The sequence below is a fragment of the Cyanistes caeruleus genome, chromosome 1, assembly GCF_971803275.1.
Source record: "Cyanistes caeruleus chromosome 1, bCyaCae1.hap1.1, whole genome shotgun sequence".
In the NCBI taxonomy this organism is placed as follows: domain Eukaryota; kingdom Metazoa; phylum Chordata; class Aves; order Passeriformes; family Paridae; genus Cyanistes; species Cyanistes caeruleus.
This window is the reverse complement of record NC_141701.1, coordinates 63,117,339-63,136,847: the sequence shown is the minus strand read 5'-3', so window position 1 is coordinate 63,136,847 and position 19,509 is coordinate 63,117,339.

Below are 19,509 nucleotides of genomic sequence, written 5' to 3'. Positions count from 1 at the left end.
TTCAGGGCCATAGGAGATAGCAGTTGTCCCCCGAGTCTGCTGGCGACTTACCGCTAAAACTGAACTAGCACCACTTAACAGTTTAAAGGGGGAAGTCATTTAATATGACACTGCTGCTAGTAACTAAAAGGGAAAATATTAGGGGCAAATAAAGGGAACAGCAAACCTTTTTTTTTTTTTACTGTCAATGACTTGCCTTTGAAAACGTCCTTTCTATATCCACACAGTATCAGTGCACCTACCTCAAAGCAAAAGAAGTTTTAATTATTTGAAAGTGATAAGCAGGGGCTTGGGAAAAAGGAGAGTGAAATTTGGGTGGTTTTCAATTCTGGTAATTTCCACATTAAAAAATGTAAACAAATTAAACTTTCTTAAGGCTCTTTGAACAATACTGTTGGATTGAATGAGAAATTTAGAATATCATTTTAAATTTAAACACAGAGCATATTTCATTCCATTTCCACTTACAGGTTAATCAAGTGAAAATATTTTAGATTTCCAAGGAAATTAGTCCTTTCCTGTTCACTGGCGTTTTTCTGCAAAATTTTGTCATCACTGCTTATTCACAAGGTTATGAAGACCAGAAGTTACATCTTTGAAGCATAATAGCACAGGTATTTTTCCAGAAAATAGGGGGACACAACTCCCTGAAACTCCTGAACACTCCAGACTTAGAAATTCTAAATTCATATTTGTCTCTTGGCATTCAGTAGCCCCTGAATACAGGCAGCATCTCCAATAGTCAAAAACATTTTGTAAATAAACTTAGATTTAGTATCAAATTTCATGGCACTCAAAATCTAGAATTTACAGAGTGAAAGAGAAAACTATGAGGCTAGATGATTATGTAAAGCTGGAAAAACGTAGTAAGTATGCTACTTCCTTCAAGTCTAGGACATCTTGTTTCAAAAAGAGCAACTGGACTGATTTTTGATGAATTATTTTAAGTTAGTTGAACTAATTGTTGGTCTTACTTGTCTTCACATTCACTGGTTTTAATACTTGGAGCAGTGACAATTTTCCAGCCTAAATTAGGAGTATTTTTTTAATCTGTATATAAGAAAACTAACATTTTATCCTAGGGACCATAATCACTATTAAGGGATAAATATAATATGTATGTCCAATCAAGCCTAGCTTCAGAGCAAAATTTGGTTTCATTTGTCACAGACCAAGAGTTAATCACAAAAATTATTCTGAGACAAATTTTAAACAATATTCTTTTTGGAAAATATATAAATAAATAAATAAAAGCAATTTGGCACTTATTGTTTCCTGGAAATTTTTCTATTGGTTTCCTTATCAAGAGAAATGTCTGGTATTAAAGCAGAGATTCATTTACTTGAGGTAAGATAGACTTAAAGATAGAAATGAGATTATGATTATGGGATTTCAACATTCAGACTGGTAACAAAATATAAATTAAAAAAATGTTTTACTGTTATCTAAACACCCAGACTCGGAGCTGGTATCCAGTTTTTTTTCTTTCTGGGGAAGAAAATAACATTTTGGTGACAGGACTCATAGTTTTGAATACTTTCCCAATTTTTAATATTTGCCTAAGTTTTAAGAGTTTCCCCTCACCTGTTTCTTACAGAGACATCTTAGCACATGGAGCTGCTGCATCTGCTGCTCTGTATCACAAAAGAATAGAGTAGGACACATCCCAACTTCCACCTTACATCTGGGTTCCACTTCACAGTGTGCATTTCACTTGCATGTATTTTTTAATATTTTCCACCAAATATCCAAGGGAGAACACAAAATTTCTCATGTTTTTCCCTTACCTTGCACAGAACTTTTTTCCTCTGGAAGTTGACTCAAAAAAGTTCAGCCTACCAGCTGATCAGTGGTGACCTCAAAGTACCTGTACCCCAAAATTATATTACCGTGATGCATTTTATAAGGCATTGGCTCACAATTTGCTCATAAATGAGAGCAGTAAAACTGTTTCATATTTCTAGTCCATGTGCAGAGATGTTACTGTAAAGGAGCAAGGAGAGGGGTCTGAAGGATCAAAACTTTTATTCAGAGGGAAAAAAATAGATATTAACTTTGACATGAAGACTTGTTAGTAGGGGTCAATGTCTGAGAAAGTCAGTCCAGTAGTTTGACACTGAGATTTTCCAATTTCCTCAAAATATTTAACATTTAAGTTCTGAGAAATAAGAAGAGGAAAACAATAAATTTGCAAAAATTTTGGAGAGTGCAATCAGATTTGCAAAGTTCTTCACTGAAGTTTTATGTCTAAAAATATTTTTTTTCCTTTTTGAGGGACATTAAGTATTTTCAAGCAAGCTCACTGTATAAAGGAAGTCTTCAAGGCTGGATGAACAGATTTAAACCTTTTTGGTGATTAAAATATTTGTAAATTTATGTATCACCTGCAGCTGATATTGCAAGCTAAAAAGCAACACTAATACCGTGTTTAAATAAAACCTCTTAATGTGAACAAAATTAAATTTGTTTTAAAGCTCAAAAATAACGTCACTCATGACAAGGGGGGCAGCAACATGGATCACACAAAGTTTGGTGGCAAAATTTTGTCTCCCATCCTCTCTGATAGTGGTAGAATTATGCTCTTAGAAAGTATTATAAACTATCTTTAATTTACAGACAGAAAATACGTTAAAATTCCCACTGGTCACACAACTCAATGAAAATTTCAATGCAATTTAATTTCAATTCACCAAAACAAAAAATTAAGCTACTTAAAACTTCATCAGGTAAGATCTGAATCAATAGTTTTACTCTCTAACTGGAAGTGAAAACTGATTTGGTGTTTCTAGGATTTGAAATCAGGATATAAGATATGACACAGTATGACACTTAGTCAACAAAAATATTCTTCCAGCAGAATTTTACTGATGCATTTGAGGGGAAAAATAGATTGGAAGATGACTTTGGATTAATGACTGGGCACTAAATCTACCTAATAATCACCAATATGGCATGCTCATGTTTTCTTCCATTTTAAGGGCAAAGTATCCCACTTTTGTAAAAAAACACATGCTAATACTCACATGTTAAATTCTTAAATTCTCTTCTGATTCGGGGATTTGGTCCAATTATTGAAGCAACTTTTATAAAGAAGAAAAAAATTGTCTATGACAAGAAGTCTCAATATAAAAAAGACATATGCTAGAATTCTATTTCGAAGAATTTGAAGAATAAGCACAGGAAAAGTATTTTTTACAAACAGAGAAATCTTTTTTCAGTAAAAATTGACCTTACTTGTGTTACATAAATTTCTAATACAGTACACAGTATATAATTTTCCAGCATTTAATGCTGATAAGAAATGTAATTATCAAAATAATGTTTCAAATAACAAAAAAAAAAAAAAAAATCAGTAAAATTCACTAGATCTTTAACGACAGAAAAAAGTAATCTGAATTTTTGTATCTGTTCTGAGTTTGCTGATGATGTTTGAGTCAAATATTTTGGCTACAGATCATTGTTTTCATTCAATAACTACCTTAGTTGTAGCTGCGAAAAAATAATGTATAATGAAATAAAGATGTACAAAAAAGTGCTCTTGAGCATTTAAATAAATGGGGGCAAAAGTGCACAGGTTATTCTAGGACCTGCAGGGATGGCATAATACCAGTTTAAGTAACGCATCTCAGTTAAAAGTGACACTGTGCTGTTAGTGAGAATATCTGCTGGAGTTTAGAGGAAAACTAACCTTGGCCATTTTCCACGTTTTAAAAATCCTGTGAAAGAGCATCTCTGGAAATCACAGTCAGTTTGGTGCTGTTCAGCACCTGGGCAGCTTCAGCACCACAAAACAAAACAAAACAAAACAAAAAAAAATGCAATCCTGCCCTGGATCTTCACGGTATAATTCTCACTAATGCCGGTGGATGTCCTAGCTAAACAGAGGGTAAAGGACAAGGTCACAGGATAATGAATTTAACTCTAGGTTTTTAAATGAGGGAGGTTGAGTTGTTGAGGTTTTATCTTTTTTTTTCTTTTTTTTTTTTTTTTTTAAATGGCATCTTTTTCTTCCGCAGGGAGATCTGCAGGCTGTGGCTTTTTGCCTTTGAACATCCTCAAGTCAAGCATCAAGAAAAGGTGATGAGGGTTAGGGAGGCTCCCTTGACATTTGGTGCACTGGCATCAGCCTTTGCAATTACGGGCCACCTTTCTAGCAGACGGTAATTGAAAAGTGTGAACCACATGGGCTCTAGTCAATAATAGCGTCAGCATACAAATGACACTCTGAGCTTTCTGTGTTCGCCATCCACTGTTTTTGCTTTTCACCTTTTATCCTTCTCAGCATCATGACTTAATCCACTCTAATGAGGTGAGCTCTGTTTGCCAAAAATCGGCAGCAACAAGGCTCTCTTCTGGCACCACTTGGGGTTTGTAAGGAGTCAAAAAAACAGTGAGTCTGTCAGCTTTCCAAAAAGGACGACAGTGCACCCTTTGAAATGTCCTCAGCTTTCCTGAGCACTCTTTTGAGTGCAGGCTTCTTCCACCCTTGCTAAGGAATGCATCCCACCTTCATAAAACTTGTTCATCACCAACCCAAGGTGACCAGAGCCTTTGAGTTAGTTTAGTACACGCATTTCCTAGCTTGAAGGTCATTATTGGTGGCCACATGTCACTGTTTACAAACAGCAGGTGACTGCCAACAGTGGTGAGTGCGTGAATTTCCTTTGCTCTCTTTTCCTTACCCATCTGTCCATGTTTCTGGAATCATAAGTATCTGCTTGGAGCAAAAGCTTCAGAAGAGAATGCCAAGATATTGTAGATGATAAGATATAGAAAGAAGAGAAACAGTTACTTCTGAGTGACTAAAGGGAAAATAGCTAATTTTACAGAGATTTTTTTTTTCTCTTTTCCTTTCTCACATTCATTTTAACTTAAGGTCACAGAAGGCTTCATTGTCTATGTAGTACTTACAAAGAGCACTTACAAAGACCTGGAATTAATGAGTTCTGAGATTTTCATCAGATTTCAAAATGGACCCAGAAGAGAGTTCTACACGTGTGTCAGTCATAAATAAATGACATAATTAATTGAAACAAAATCCAATATATATTTAACTGCGTAAAAGTTGATCCTTAGGAATGGCATGGTACACTTATCAATAATTTTAACTGCAATGGCAATTTCCATATTTAAAGATGGAGACAGAGTCTGGGGGTGGGGACGAGAAGAAAAAGAAATACAATGGAAAGTGTTTCCATGGGATTAGACCACATGGCTTTGATACACATATACACAACTGAGGAAAGCAGAGAATGTTGCCTCTTACACTTCTTGGACCTCTCTCTCTCCTTTCTTCATCTCTAATCTGGTTTTCGCCAATTCCTTTTGATCTATCGGGGGCAGGCAAGTCAGGTCCGTAAGTACAGATGGAGTAAATATGGAGATTAGCCTCTACTCGTACTGCATTAGCTCCTAATACCTGATTAAGCCCAGAATCATGCAATTGTCTTCGTGTTGGCTATCAGAGTGGCAGAGCACAGAAGGGGGCAGGATGAAGGCTGATTTTGTAATGGATACTTATTTTATCCCAGTGCTCTAAGAAGATTAGGCCTGGGGGTGTCACATTAGCCATGATCTCTGGGCCTTTGGTAGGCTCTTGCAGTTTTCAAACACCTCTGCTTCAGCCATAGAACAAACAGGCAGCTTGGGAGCTGTGGCCCCATGTTGTGGCATGAATAATTGCACACTGCAAATTGTTTGAAGATCACAAAGTGCTGTGTAAATTACCCAGTTTTGGCTTAGTAGAAGTGATTTGTGGTGACTTACTGAATCTTTTCACAGTTCGGCATTAAACTTTCCACATTTCTCTCTATCCGAGATGGAATGAAAGTTGAGTCATATTTTCCTTTATTCTTATCAGATCAATCTTTATAAAGCCAGATTGTATAAACTGCTGTACTGTATGCAAACCCTGCATGCAGCACTTTGTCTTTGGTACAGGTTCAATTATACTTAGCTGAAACACCAAAAGATGTCTATTCAGCACAAACCCTAAATCAGCTCACGTGATGAATGTAAGGACATGTTCAAAACCATCTGTATAATACATGCAAAAATAATACATGTGAAAGCCTGCACCTTTTTTTTTTTTCCATTAAACTTTCCAGCTAGCATTCCTTTTTGTTTAGAAATAAATCTCAACCTAATCAATGAACAAGCAAAGATGAAAAAAAAAAGTTACTTTTCACTCATTTGGGAAAACTGTGAACTGAAATCCAAAGTGAAATCATTAATATGAGATGTTAAAATAAAAAACAAACAAACAAAACATTACTAATTGAAAGAAATAGAAACATTTTTCATATTGGTACTTAGGATAAAAAGCACATTCTTACTGTGTTAGAGAATTTTTCTAAGTATGTTTTATAAAAATTAATTATCACTCAGGTCTATAAATTTAATTCTATTGAAATTAGTTAAGAAGTGAAATACTTTTCATTTTCCAAATGATTTTTAAAGCACTGTATAAACACATGGAAGTATCGGGAGCCAGTAAGAAGCATCATATTTAATAAAGTACACCTTGTAAAGCAAAAGTCCAAAATTCTTTGTCAGCAAAATCTAATACTGAAAGGTAGACATCAAGCTTTGGGGAGAGGGTGTTGCCTCTGTTTGTGACTGACGAGGAAGAATCATGCTTCCTCTCCTTTTTCCCCTGGGGCCAGACGAATGGGGAAAATGTGACCCAGCCTTCAGTTTTCTGGTTTGTAAAACTGGCATTATTGTGGGTGTGTATATCTTTTTGCCCTACTTGAAATAATTGTACTTCATTCAAACCAAACAAATTGACAGACAGAAACCTGGGAGCAAATTACAAGTCTAAGAATTAAAAGAAAAAAAAATAATTAATTTTGTACTATTATACTTTGGTTAATAATCAACATAATAATACTTTTTATCACAACAAAGGTATAGTAATTAAGGTTGTAAACATGGGGGTGCATATTTCATAAATCAGTGGATAAAAAAATAATTTTATAAAACACAGTGTAATGTATGTTTATTCTATTCAATATATATGGGGTTTTCAAGGCACTGATCAATTAATATTTCCAGATTTTTTCACTAAGGACTGGGAGAACCTAAACAAACCTTCAGGATGCAAGTCTATTCAAACATGAACATCCACATGTACACACAAAACAACTGCAAGATTCATATACTTTGTTATAATTCAGCAAAAAATAAATCTTTAAAAAGCAGCTTCCAGCCACTACTGAAAGCAAATATTCACGTTGTTGTTCAAATCTGATAGCATTTAAAGTAACAGGTTACTAAAGTATTTAATAGAAATGTTTAAGTGCAATTCTTGGGAGATGTAAGCACATGCTAAGGGTGAGATGCTGTTCTCCTATTCACAGAACATATTGCATAAGGTAGATACATTCCAAAAGAAAAAGGAACTTCATTTAAAGAATTCATGCATTCCCATTTGTTCTGTTTATCAAATAAAAGACATTTCTCCCCACATCCACATGAAAAAAATAAATCTTTTTGATCTCAAAATTGTGGAAAAACTATTTTTGGTCAATGAAACTTGTGATTTCACATCACATCACATTAAAAGAATGAAACTGCAAACCTGACTTATTGGTCTATTTATCTTTCTGTCTGGGAGGTGTCCTATGCTCTCCATGTCCAGTGTGTCAAAAACACCGAAGTTTAACACAGGTTTGTAAGGGACATCTGCAGGAAACATTATGGTATTTCCTAACTTTTGAACAAGAAAAGACAGCTAAATAGACCTTAAAATATTACTAACTTATGAATGGAAAAATAGCAAGGTGATAACTGACCATACAATCAAATTCTCACAAATCTGTCTGGCCAGGACGCTGGAAGAATTCATTACCTGGTGAAGTATCCTCAAAATCCAAACTCACTTTTCTTTTTATTTGAGGGAGGATGGACACTCATGAAATTTAAAATCAAATGAAAATGTAATGAGATTTTTAGTCTTTGTCCTAAACAGGTGAGGTAATTTCTCACATTTCTTAACTTTCAATTTACTGCAAAAACATCTTTTGTGATTTGGCCAAGCAATCACAATCATCCCATGCATTTGATATTTGCTCATATTTAACTGAATTAAAATACTTTCACTGGGAACTTAAAGAGACCTAAAAGGGCTCAGAAACTAGGCCCTTGTATGCCTGAAATTAATTACACAGTGAGGTCTATCACCCCAGACAACCCAACATTTAGGAAGAGCCCTGGTTTTCTGATCTGCACTAGTTTTCTGACTCTGCCAGCCCCTTATTCCCCCAAACCCATATTGTCCCACCAAAATGAAGTTCTATCCCACACAAGTCATTAAAGTAGTCAGACTTCATAATTCATAATTCAGACTTCAGACAGTCATAATTCAATATTATGCAAAGATTAATATAATTTATGTGCTGATTTACTAATAATAATTTATAAATTATTACTATTATTTAAAAAGATTAAGATGTATGTCAATCTTTCCTGATACAGGCAGTATCTATACCCTTCATGGAGAAGCATTTAAACTCTACAGCTGCCATATAAAGATAATAAAAGCAAAACATCCATGGCACAATAAGAGTGTATCACTACTTGGTTCTGTGATATTCTTCATACTGAAAATATAGTAGAAGTATTTCAGAACAGTAATTTTAATAGAGAAGAGATACATTAACAAATAATATCTTTTTTTAAAAAAACCCTCATCTGGCAATGGTGGTGTTTAGTCTGATGATTTTTATATTAAAAGAGATAACTTCAATTTGTTCTTTACCTTTTTCTGAAGACAGAATCATTCAAAAAGTCTGGAAAACTCAGTGGTTTAGAATTTTAGCAATAAAGCTGAAGGGAAAGGAAGAGAAAATTCAGTAGTTAATCATTATTTTACTGAGGTTTGGGGAACAAATTTGCATCATGTATATAAAACACTTAATATAAATAAATTTGAGAAGGAATGAAGACGGGAAGATCGATGTGAACTATACCCCATTTAAACTTGAGAATAGCATCCTTAGCTGCTGAGTAAATATGATATGATATTTCTCCTAATTCTTCCCAAAGACCCTCAGCTACTCATTCTAGAAAACCTGCACAACACATCCCATGTAGCAGCACCTCACTGGCCTCACTACTTGTCTTGGGTAGTTCCATATTCATTCACAGATCCATATAATATCTATGATATTGTCATCCAAAATCTAAGATATTATCTCATCCAAAATATCTAGTTGTGTGTGTCCCCATGATTCTTCTTGCTGACATTAGACTCAGAGGTAGTCCTCTGGAGGACCAGCTGTCCTTGCCTGGTACAATTCACAGACCTGCTAGCAGGTGGCGTTAGGAGCAGGGAATGCTCAGGGGACCAAAACCCAGCATGTGGAAATATCAGTTCTGCTGTTCACTGGAGTAGCAGCAGGACTGGATTTGCAGCCTTTATGGATTTTGTCCTCTGTCACCTGAGTCTGGAAGCTCAAGATCATCTCAAAGCTCAAGCTCTACCTTTCTAAATTATAATGTGCATTCCTGACTGACTGTGAGGAGACTGCCTTATAACTCACTTGCCTTTTATTTCTAACCTTTTTGTTTAGAAAATCAGCAGGTATCCTTTAAAATTGTTTCCAAATACTGGTGTGCCACTATCTAGATCATAAGTGATCATCAATGTTTAAAGGTTTTCCACACTCCATACTTCCAACTCCAGTTATTCTGGAGTGCAAACTATATAATTTCAGTTCCCTTCTTCAACAGTTCCTACTTGCTGTGAAAGAAACAGGATTTTAATACTCCAGGCTCCAGTTTGATATTCCAGTAGCCCCAGTCACCTATTAAGTGCTCTACTCAAATGAAATTACAGCTCAATTTCATAAAGACAACAGCTGCATTTAAGAAGCTCCTTCATAAATAAAGCCTTATACAGTGGTTTTAAAATTTTGTAAGAATGCAGTTTATATGTTTATTACTTAGCTGCTTGTGTTTTCCCAATACTCTCCCTGTAGCAGCAAAATCTAAATTAAATAGTTAAGATCCTTAGATCATACCTGCAGAATTAAGGTATGTATAACAGCCCAACATAAACCACTTCTTGTCCAGTTGGTTACTTTGAAAGGATCAGTGAATAAATTTTTAAAAAAGTTTATCTAGTTACAATGTTGTGAATTCAATAATACTTGCTCACTCATTTACTTGCTAGGAAAACCCTCTTTTAGGTGGCAAATGCAGATTAACTTAGTTTGTATTGGTACATATAGAAGAATATAATTAATACTGAATCAGCTTAAATAATGTAATTCTGGTAAAAGAACATAAAAAATGTTAATTTGACCTAACTAGTCATTTAACTACAGATGATTAAGAGAAAGCTGCAAGACACTCTATAAAGAACGTGCAGTACAAATCTCAAATAAACAAAAGATAGCTAAGAAATGCCAAGTTTCAAAATATGAAAGCAGACAGACTAGTACTCTGTATGTATGTATGAATAACTTGAATAATTTTTAAAAATTGGTATAATTCTTAAGTTCACACACTAGAAAGCTAAGAAAGGGCAGGGTTAGAACTGCTACCAGAGATGGTATTTCACAATCACACATATTTTCTTTAGTTTTTTATTACAAAATATCTTACAAATTTTAGATGATAACATCTTTTTTTTGTTTGTTTTTTTGCTTTTAATTTCTTCTTTTACAGGGTACTGACCACCTGAAAAAAAACAGATCAGTACAATGATAACAGTTGTTTTTGTGGGATTTTTGTCTTGTTTGCTTTTAGAGGTTGGATTGTGTGTAGGAAATTTTGACAATGAGTCTTTTTTGTCATACATATTTTTATTAATTCAATATTTAACTATGCTAATTTGTATGAGCAAAAAACCCAAAGCAAACATCAGAAAATTCCATTACTGCACTTACTCACTCCTCTGTTCCTGTGTCAAATATACAGATGCAAATGCTGATACCCACCTCTTACACCTCTGCTTGAATCAGATTAGTTTTTGAAAATTCCTTTTGCAGTCTTATGCCAATCTAACAGTCCAGAAAAAAGACTGGTTGTCTCAGTTTTCCCTGGCCATCTAACAAGCATGCAGAGCCTTTCTTGCTTCTTCAAAATGTATGTTGTGAAGGAGATAATATTGTTTAGAATTAGGGGGCAGAAAGTAAGAGATATTTTCTACTTTCTAATGAAAACCTGTACAGCACTTTAGTCAGAAAATACTAAACAACTTGAGGAACTGATTTTGGTAAGACTTTCCTCCAGCTAGGAGGAAGACTACAGACAGCTAATGAGTACATGCAACACTACTCACCCTCAAATGGGATCAAAATTCTTATAGGAATTACGATGATACCAGCTGCTTATAACCTTATTAGCTGTAATCATAAACGGGTAGTAGTTTACATCATCTCAGCAAAGTTGTTCATTTCACAGTGGATTGGATTCAGGACTTTCTCCTCCCCTTTGATTTAAGCAGTACATTTCAAAACTACTTACATTAACATCTGATACTTCATGTCTTGAAGTAATGTTCAACCACAACAGTTTAAGTTATTAAAATGAAACGATGAACACATTTTTGGAAGAATGCATACATTCTGGAAGGCTTCTTGTGTCATGCACACCTGCATGGGCAACTTAAGCTGAATTTATCCTGCAACCAGAGAATGCCTTGCAGCTTTGCAAAATTGCTCATTAATGAGACTAGATCAAAGTCAAAGCAAGGATCATGAACCACCAACTTGCCTTGCAGCCAATTTGCATTCTTCCTTCCCTCTTCATTTATCTCCCTTCTCTTGCCTTCCAGCCTCCAGGCATTATATGAACATTAGGGGAAATCATGTGCTCTCTTTTTTATGTGTACACAGCAAAATGATACATAAATACATTAACTGTGTTATAACTTCCCACTCCTCTACATTTTCAGTGCTTTGTAAAAAATATTATATGAAAACTATAGTTTTTCTCAACAATGACATTTTGTTGTCTGGACTGTATTTCTTCAGCAAAAACCAATAAATTTCTAGATGAATAGAAACAGATGATTTATATATTAAATGCCCATCAAGAAATCTTAACAGCCCCAAACTATTAATAGGCAAAATCTCTGACTTTGATGAGGGTAAAAGTAAATTTCCAGGTTTCCCAAGAGAAAGGAGCAGTGAGGAATTGTGTTTCACTTTCAACTAAAATAGCAGGATACAGCAAATGAAGGACTGCAACTTGTCACCATCATTCCACTTTTCATCCCTTTTCTGGATAAAGACAATAAAAGCTGAATAAGAAACTCAAAACTTCTCCCCTGTAACAGCATCAGACCATGGACTTGTTCTAAGGTTACAAAGTCAGCAAAGTTAATAATGCTTCACAAGCAGCAACAGCTCTTAGTTCTGTTAGCAAAATACCCTCAAGTGCACAGGGAAAGAGAACATGCTCAGGAGCTAGTCACAGTTTAGAAGTAAAAAGAGATGTTGTTAGGAATGGTACAGTAAACTCAGCTGTGTTGCTCTTTTCACCCATGTGTATAATTTTTCAGATCTCTTTTTGTTCCCAAACACTCCAAGTGTTTATTTTTTTTCTCTAAAACAGACAACATGGCACTCCTTCTGCTAGAAGCATTACACTTAAAAACATTGCACTATGCTCATAAAGTGGAATGTGCATGTGAAGAACTGGTAAGAAAAAGCCAGTTTCAGTTGAAAGATACTAAGGACTATTATAAATAATTGTAAGACAAAATTTTTGAAGTAAAATTCCTCTGCATGAGGGAAAAAAAACCCACTGTTCACTAATTAGCTGTTTAATACTGTCAGCTGAGAGGCCAAGGAAATGAAGGAGAGAACTATCCTCTCAAACCAGGTGCTACCTCCAGGGCACGACAGAAACATGTTGGCAGAAGAGTGAGGAAACTTGTCCTAGTGCTTCTGGGCTATGCCTAGGGATGTATTTTTTTCATGTGCAATAAATTTACTAAAAATGGCATAAGAAGACAAAAATGATGAAACATCTTGACAGTTTCTTTTAAAGTTCGTCAAAGATTTATTAAATTATTGGAAGTGCAGCAAGCCTGTCAAGGTGTGGATGGCTGTGTGCCTGAAAATCTTTATATGCTGTCCATTACAGCTAATCCAGCCCCAGGCTGGATTAATTTGTATGATGTTAAAAAACCCTTCCAGCTACCCAAACGTGTCAAAGTAGGCTAGAGCACACAGAATGCTTGAGAATACAGCCATCACCACTGCACTGAGTAACGCAACCAGTTGTCCACTCTCTTAATCCTATACAAGCTTTTTTTACAATATCAAGGCTAAATCTTGGCCTTGTCTGCAGACACAGAGGAAGACAATTTAAAGGGTTAAATTGATGGTGGAAGAAACTTCCCCAGTTTTCACACAGAGCAAAGAGCAACCTAGGACTTGCACACCCATAACTGTTGACAGGTGAGCTAGAAAACACTTCCACTTGTTTCAACAATAAAGAGTGACATCTTATTTATGTCCAAAATAGGGCAAATTTATTAGTCACTCTTTCATTTAAGGCTATTGCTCAATTTCCTTTGCAGATCCCAAAGTCTATCAAGAGGCACATTACATTTGACAGCAGTAATGTACCAGAATTACATGACATATTACAATACTTGCCTAAGCATCTTAAAAGTGCCATAGGCGAGAAAATTTGGGCGAGGTTTGGGTTTTTTAATTATCTTTATAAGTCTATGGAGTTTCACTATGAACTTGAAATACAGAAGAGAATGTCAGTAGTAACAAACAACATATTTCACCTGTCAGGTATGGATGCACAGTGGAAAGGGGTGAAATCACCTAATATAACAAGTACATGTTAATATTTTAAGTAGGATAACCTAAGATTCTGTCTTTTTTCGGGTCTTAGCACTTGGGACTGTAAATGAAAAACATCAAAACTTTGAGACTCATACTACTAATAGTAACAGAATTTTCAGCATATTGTGTATGTTTCAGGGAATAAAATAGGCTTGCTAAACTACTTTTATTCTTCTTGATTACTGGAAGGCTTATTGCCATTGTAGTAGCCCATCCCAATCTGACCACTTTTCTAATTAAAATTAGATGAACAACTCCATGTATTTCTCTGATTAGCTTCTACACCAGTGAATTACTTCATAGTTGAAGGGGAACATGCTGCAACCCCGCACTACTAGAACTGATAGCAATTTAGAAGGATGAGTATTTTCCCCAACCCTTATATATTCTGAATGACCAAGGTGTTCACTTAAGTGTAACTCATTGATTAAAAGTTGTGCTCTAGACACAAGGCCATACTTTCCATGTCCTGAGCCTATGTCACATTTTAACTAGCAGGACACAAAATGTGATATATTTGTGATGGTTCACCTTCATAGGTGGGGTTATGCAGAGGCTTTATCCTGGTCAGTAGCTGAGCCCTCACCCAGCCACTCATTCATACACTCACAGAAAGCTGGGGGAAAGAGTCAGAAGTGTAAAGGCAAGAGAAACTCATTGTTCAAGAAAAGATTGAATTCATGAAATAAAAACAAAACAAGACAAAACCCACCGAGACAATCATCCACCAATTCACAGCACCAGATTACTCCCCACCTAATTTTTATTGCTGAGCGTACCATCACATGGTATGGGGTATCTCTTTGGTCAGTTGGGTCAACCACGGGTTCAGTCACAAATTTGAAACACAACACCATGCAAGCTACTCCTTTCCCAGCAGAACCAATACAGACTACCATCAAAAGTTTCCTATTATAGATCCCTAACAAACACATATTGTCTGACCCAAAATGAGGACTCACAGTGTTGATTTAAGGGCTAGATGTACTCTGCAATAAATAGGGGATAGAGAACCTCATAGTCTGCAGTTTATAATATGAGATGTCTGAACAAGCTTGTAAAAGGTACCAAAGAAATAGCTGATTCTTGATGCTTGTTTGAACCAAAACACTGATGCTGCTGGAGACAAAATAGGTCACATAGACACAGCTTGAGGAGTGGTGAAAGGAAGAAGCTTTATTTCTTCTCTTAGAATTTATAAGTTTCTGACCACAGCCAGGGATTGGATAGTCAGGATAACACCTTCCCACTGCACTGGCCATGAGAGATGTCCACCAAAAGACTTGTATCAGAAAGAATGTACACATATCTATGTTTACAGTTACTGTCCTGGGAAAGTCTCTAGAAAGCTATGTTAGCAAGCCCAGAAAACTGAGTTTTCAGGGCTACAAAATACTTTCATTTTTTTTTTTTTTTTCATAAGCAGCAATCTCTCCTTAGCCTTTTAAAAAGAGATGAGAGTGTTTCTCTCTTTATAATAGTGTTAACTATTGTTAATGTATTACAATACCAGAAAGGAACTATATCCTCCTGGGTCTAGGGATGGGAGGAGGAGAATCACTGAATATTAAGCCAAAGTTGCCAAATTTGTGGGGATGAGAAATGCAAACAATCCAGAGAAAAGGCACATTAACTATAAGGTTGATTTTGTAAATTGTTCTCATGAAGTGAGGGACTTCATGCTAACAGCTGTTCAGAGGACTTTGGTGACTCTTCTCTATGGCTTGGCCATCCCCCCTGTTAAATTTTAAAAAAATTATATACATATATATTATATCTATTCTATTCTATTCTATTCTATTCTATTCTATTCTATTCTATTCTATTCTATTCTGTTCTGTTCTGTTCTAATCTATTATTTCATTAAACACACACATGCACATATATATATAAAGCATTTTTCCCTACCCATTGTAGTATTACACTAAGAAACAGTTAGGAGTATGCTGAACTGAAAGTCTGTCAAGATAGGTACAAGAAAAATGTAACTGAAGGGATATACATGCAAAAAGATGTAAGAGGTATTGTTGTAGATGGGAGGGTGGAAATGAAGCTGAGTAAAGGGCAGAGGAACAACCATTCCACAAGTTTTGGGAAAGAGAGTTAAAGGCAGAATTGGGCTGTGACTAATAACCATGTGTCTCAGTACATACCTTCTTTGTCCTTTTAGTTTTATTCACTACTTGTCCCTACAGGCCCATTATTCCAGAAGGCTGCTGATATTTTGTAACAGTATAAGCACCATTTAAATTGATTCTGAGTAATCAAACTTGTCAAGACTTTTTCACTGATTGTATGTACTACAGGTCATTTACAGAACAAACATCAGTGAAGATGGTAGGGCTCAAACACTACTTGAGGGGATAACCTATGTGTCCCAAAACATACCCAAAATGAAACCCAAAATTGAAACAGAATGTATTTTGGTAACTTTATCAAACTAGCAGAAAATCAAGATAAAAATAAAGTTGCTTATAAACTCAATTATTTATACTTTGGGACTAGTCTTCTAACTGTTCTATGTACACATTTGAAAACAAGAGCACTATGCAGAGATATCTTGGAGAGCTAGGCTTCTTAATCCCTTGTCCAATAAACTGGAGTTCAGTTCATTAGGTCTAGCAAAAATAAGATGGCACAGTGACATTCAATAGAGAGAAAATAAATGCTTGTAATAAAGAAAGGAGTAAGAACTGCTTATACTAAAGAATAAGAATGAGGATGGCAGAAAAAACAGAGATTATTGTAAACAATAAGAGGAGTAAATTTCTTTTAGAATTTAGTGTCTATCAGTAACTATTGGCAAAATCACAATCACTGAGTTAGAATGTACTACTTTTAAGATAACCTTGGTGCCCAGCAAAGTTATGGACAGATCTCCTTGAGTGTGACTACATGGGACATATAGGACAACCAAGGGATGAGGTCCAGCCAGCTCAACTTCAGGAAAGACAGCTCCTGACTGACCTATCTCCTTCTATGACCAGGTGAACCCCTGGTGGGTGAGGAACAGGCTGGGCTTGTGTCTACCTGGACTTCAGCAGAGCCTTCAACACCATCTCCCACAGCACTCCTGGAAAAGCTGGCAGCCCATGACATGTGGGACCCTTGCATGTTTAGGAACTGGCTGGGTTAGGAACAGGCCCAGAGAGTGCTGGGGAATGGTGCTGCATCCAGTTGTCATCCAGTTACTGGTGGTGTCCCCCAGGGATCAGTGTTGGACACCATCCTGCTTAATATCTTTATTGATGATCTGGATGAGGGATTGAGTCCACCATTAGCATATTTGCAGAGGACACTAAGCTGGGTCAGAGTGTCAATTTGCTGGAGGTTAGGATGGCCCTGCAGAGGGACTTCAACAAGCTGGATAGATGGGTGGAGACCAATGGCATGAGGTTCAACCAAACACCAGGTCCTACACTTCGGCCATAAAAATCACCTGGTTTCCAAACCCACCCACCCTTCCACCCAAGGCTGGGGGAACAGTGGTTGGAAAGTGGCTGAGGAGGAAAAGATCTGGCAGTTTCTGGTCAACAGTGGCTGAACATGAGCCAGTAGCCAGCAGTGTGCCCAGGGAATCCTGACCTGCATCAGGACTATAGTGGCTGGCAGGGCTAGGGAGGTGATCCTGTACTTGGCCCTGGTGAGGCTGCACCTCAAGTACTGTGTCCAGTCCTGGGCTCCTCAATTCAGGAATGACATGGAGGTGCTGAGAAAGGTCAGTAGAAGGGCAGTGAAGTTGGTGAAGGGTCTGGAGCTCAAGTCCTGTGAGATGCACCTGAGGGAGCTGGGGATCTTTGACCTGGAGGAACGGAGGCTCAGGGGAGACTTTGTTGCTCTCTACAACCATCTGACAGACAGGTGGAGCCAGGTGGGGCATCAGCCTCTTCTCCCAGGCAACCAGCCACAGGATGAAAGAACACAATCTTCAGCTGCACCAGGGGAGGTTTAGGTTGGACATTAAAAAAAAAGTCTTCACAAGAGTGATTAGAGAAGGGAATAGACCACCCAGGGGGTTGGTGGAGTCACCATCCATGGAGGTGCTTAAGGAAAGACTGGACTTGGCACTACGTGCCATGGTCTAGTTAGCAAGGCATAGTGTTCAGTCAGAGGTTGGATTTGATGAGCTCAGAGGTTTTTCCCAACCCAACTGATTATGTGATTCTGTGACATAAGTACATAAAAATGTCTACTGAACTTAGTTTTTCTATATGTGAATGTCCTTAACTAAAAATGTTTATCTTTACCCCCAAAAATGCCAAGTCCTCCATTTCATTTTGACTGTCTATCCAAGCCAATGACTGACTTAAAAAAATAGAGCAGTGTTCTTAATCTTTACTCAGACCCATAGTGCTTCTACAGAGTAGAGGGCAGAGAGGAAGAGAGAGGGGAAGCTATATAAAACAGGATAATCTCAACAATCAAAGCACCAGGGAATTGCGTTTACTGCAACAACTGAAAAAAAAAAACCCAAAGAAACTAAAGAAACTGAATCCAAAAGCAATGTATTGTAGCCAGAGGTGTCAGAAGTAATATAATTTGACTCAGGCTTGACAGTTTAGTGCAGTGGTAAGTCCTCTAAACTTAACTGCCTTTGTACATTTCTTAGTGCAATCCTATTCTTCTGTTCTATTACAGAAGCTGCACATGCATTGGCATGTCTCTTTCTCTTTAGTTTCTTTTATGGTTATGACTAGTGTGTAATGTATTTTTCTCACTGTTCCCCCTGTAATGATCCCTGTCTGCCACCAAGTCCAGAGTGCAAACGAGATATGACATTACTGCAATGCAGCCATGTTTAAATTGAAATATCATTGGAAGGACAACACATTTCAGCCCCCTGCATTACAGCACTGACGAGTTATGCATGCAATAGTCATTGTTTGCTATTTTCATATGAAAACGATGAATGGTTGAATGGGGATAGTATTTAATAAAAGCCTTTATGGCTGATAATCAGGTGATGAATCAGAGTCATAGCCTTTGAAAAATACTTTAAAATAAAGCTGCATTTGTCATAAAGTAGATAAGCACATTTCTGTCTTGTTTAATAGGTAAATATGATATCTACAAGCTTCTTCTCATTTTATTTTAACTTTCTGTTGGGAATTTCATGTTCATGTGAATTTAAAGAAGAAAATCTAGGAAAAAAAACAAAGAGCAGCTACAAGTTTGATCTTTCTCTACATAACAAGAGGGAGAGAAAAGCTGGCTGCGATAGTATAAGTAATAATTCTATCAGTTTTTTAGGAGAAATTCCGCATCACAACTACCCCACGCTCCAGATAGATGTATACAGAGTCCAGTAGGGCTAGAAAACCAAGCATTAACAGAGAATGAAAAGATGGGATATTGCAGTAAATTTGGACTTACCACAGCTCTTATAAGATGATGAAGAAGGCCTGATGAATGTAAATGAATGGTTATCATGGCCCTCACCACATACCTCTGTTTGGTCCAACAGAATATGACTTGTCTATACTTCCTTGCTCCCATACATAGGGTAGTTCTGGTACTGTCCTTAAAAAAATAACTTAGGACAGAGAATGAAAAAACCTTTAATTTTCCTCTCTCCACAAAGGAACAAATATTCTTGTTGCTCTAAATAACACCCCCAAAAAACCCCCAAAAGCCCAACTCCAGAAACACACCAACACCTTCCACACACAGAACCTTTTAATACATAAAT